Genomic DNA, 3140 nt, shown 5'->3' with positions numbered 1-3140 from the left:
AAAAAAGCACATCAATTCTGCCTTAAGTGGCTCCATTTTGCCTTTGTCTAATTGTACTGAGCTGGGAGAGTGAGGCTTTACTGTTTTCACTTCTCCTCTAAGTCAGCAGGAAGCTGTAATTGCAAGTTGAAATTAGACATGTAAATCATTCCTTTACTCTTGCTACTTTCTATATTACCATGGGCATAACAGACTACATAATTTGCAGGCTTCGTACAAACTGAAAACATGAGGCTCTTGCTCCAAATGAAGAATCTAAACCTAGGGACTGGACAACACTTTCCTCAACATGGGTCCTCTCATCTCAGGGACTTATGTACTTCAATAAGCTATATATTCATGAATATACACACAAGAAAAAGTTGAAATCACTCTCATCATATTATCTCCATTTAATGGCATGACTCATTAAATGGTAGGGAACCCAAGAACTGCCCTTGGTCTGTCCTACTGGTGAGGATTAGTACAGTAACAATTGGACTTGGTGACAGATTAGTCAGTCATCCTAGAAAACAAGTTGAATGGTCAGCTGAATCAGGTAACTAAAATCCTTGTTCTATTTCTCCTTAAGTTCTCTTCAATTCAGTCAAGTTTATAGTCTTGACGATGATTCAGAATGACTTATATAGGACTATTTGCCTTGAGAACTAAGAGCAGTCACAGAGTGTTTCACTAAAATATTAAAAAAAAATCTTTCCTATTAAAAAGATGTTGAGTAAATAATGTAAAATCAAATATAAACCTTGGCATCCCTGTTCTTCAAAATCTGAACACTAACAGCTGAAGAAAAGTATTTTATAAACATCCACCAGAGAAACAGGCCACGTTAAGTTTATGTTTTTCAGTTGATGAAATTGTTACCCAAAATCTTCCTTTCTGCTTCTGTTTTGTACTTTTGAAAAAATGTTATTTCTGTTAATCTGGAGCAGCTACCCTGATGGGAACTTGGGCAAAGTACTTATGTTTCCAGGTGCCTGTCTCTACTCTGATCTGTAAAATATGCGAATAGGAGAAATCACTCATATACAAAGGAGCTTAATGCATTCCTATCACTTAAAACAACATCTGCTGTATGCTGGTTTCTCGTGATAATAACTATTATCAATATTATATTGTCATTATCATCTTCTGAATGAATTTGAAAGCTTAACAGTATCTCATAGCTGGGAGAATGTATGCCACTTCTTCTTGCTCAACGCTTGAACAGTAACAATTTGCCATATATTTGCTGAAGGGTTATTTTTGTTGTTGTTTTTGAGACAAAGTTTCACTATTTAGTTCTAGTTGTTCTGGAACTCGTTCTATAGGCTAGGTTGTCCTGGAACTCTCACAGACCCACCTGCCTCTGACTCTCAAATTCTGGGATTAAAGATGTGTGCCAATATGACTGACCAAATGGTTATTTTTTCACATTTTGTGGGACTTTTACTCTGGTAGATGAGCTTATGAAAAATGAAAAGCAACTCCATCAGTTTTAAACACTTTTATTCACAAAGATATGACATATCTATGCCCCTTGTTTTAATGTATAGAAGTATGGAATATGGTAAGTCCTAAGGCTGGAGACCTTGAGTAATTCAACAAGCTGATAACTGGGCACATTTTTTTTTCAATTGATTTGAACTTAATATGTATGGCCTAAGAGAGCAAAAGGACCTGAGACCAGTAGTTGGTAATTCCTAGTTAAAAAGAAGCTAGTTGGCTTAGGTACTACAGGAGCCCAAATCTTCAAATTTAATTATGAAACAGTAAGTAGATATGCATTTTGTTTGTGGGAAGTTTTGACATTTGGGGAATTAGAAAAAATGCCTAAAGGGACATTTCTTCATCACAATTCCTTGGTTCTACTATAAATTTCACAGTTAACAAATTCCTCATCTCCTGTTCCATTCCTGGCTAAATGTCATCAAGCTGATCTGCGAAAGTAAATAAATGAAGTTTAAATGAGCTACAAAAACATTGGAACTCCTGCATTTTGATATTGATTGTACCCATTTATGACAGATCAGGATAAATACCTCTGATGCAACTATTTTTCAATGGGAAAAGCATACAGTTTAACAATAGTCTATCTTTCAATTACATAATTATATTCAGAACACAGTAAAAGATTTTCACAAGTTTAACAAATATATTTCTTAAAGAATGTTTCAAAAATAACTTTCCTCAGATCTATTCTAGTTCAGCTTAGAAACATAGAAATATGCACAATAAATAAGCCAGTTATAAATGAAACTAAAAATTGGACTGTGATTTTATTTTAAGGTAAAAAAAGTTCATTTCCAAGAAATGCTTATCACATAATAGGATAGCTAGCAGATATAAGAGTAAGTACTGAAGAGCTGCCATGCTTTTAAGTAAATTAGAGTACATTTATTGTTCATTTATTTGAAAAAAGGTCATATTAATTTACATTTGTATTTATTTAAATTTATCTTATATAACAGCTATAGTTAGTGAAACTGTCCTAAATTTTAGAAATTAAAATGTTATAGTTACTACTAAGTATATGAAGATTTTATTAATATGTAAATGGACATTTCATAAAAAGAGAGTTATCACAATGCAAAGATTATTTGACTAAATAAGTTTTGCTGCATGAGAAAACCATTGGAATAGCTATAGAATTTATTTTTTCATACAAACATAGAGGGCAACCTCTACTTCATATAATTCTAGAATAGAGGTTTGACTTATGCTTGCTTTCTGTCTTTGGAGTTCTCATTCTTTCGTTGATTGCCATTAATGTCAAGGTTGATTATATAATATTTAACTAATTCTCAGTATTTGGGAATTGTTCTTCGATATGTATTTTTTCCCTAAAATAAAAGGTGAAAACCAGAATTAAATGCTTCTTTCCTTGAGTTTTTTCTTTATCCCTTGCTTTCTTTGTAAGGGAAGAGGAGTATGGAGCCTAGAGCCTGTGCCTCCATATTAACCTTCAATCACTGCTTATTTGCTAAGAAAGTACATGTTTTAGGAATGTGACCAAAAATGTCTTCTTTTAAGATGATTGTTTTGTTCCAGTTTTCCAAGACTGCCTAGGCTTACAAACTGTGGAAAAGCTTCCCTTGACACTGCAGAAACTTGTTACCCAAGAATGAGAGAGAGAGAGAGAGAGAGAGAGAGAGAGAGAGAGA

The 3140-nt window shown here is 33.5% G+C and overlaps 1 protein-coding gene across 30 annotated transcripts in view; it reads right to left on the bottom strand.

Moving 5' to 3' along the window:
- The window catches only part of Nrxn1 (neurexin 1), a 1104407-nt gene that overhangs the window by 616746 nt on the left and 484521 nt on the right, over positions 1-3140 (bottom strand). The gene's annotated exons all lie outside the window — the stretch shown is intronic.

Source organism: Mastomys coucha, unplaced genomic scaffold (assembly GCF_008632895.1).
Source record: "Mastomys coucha isolate ucsf_1 unplaced genomic scaffold, UCSF_Mcou_1 pScaffold6, whole genome shotgun sequence".
Classification (NCBI taxonomy): Eukaryota; Metazoa; Chordata; class Mammalia; order Rodentia; family Muridae; genus Mastomys; species Mastomys coucha.
Note: the sequence above shows the minus strand (reverse complement) of the source record. Positions and strands in the feature narration are given on the sequence as shown.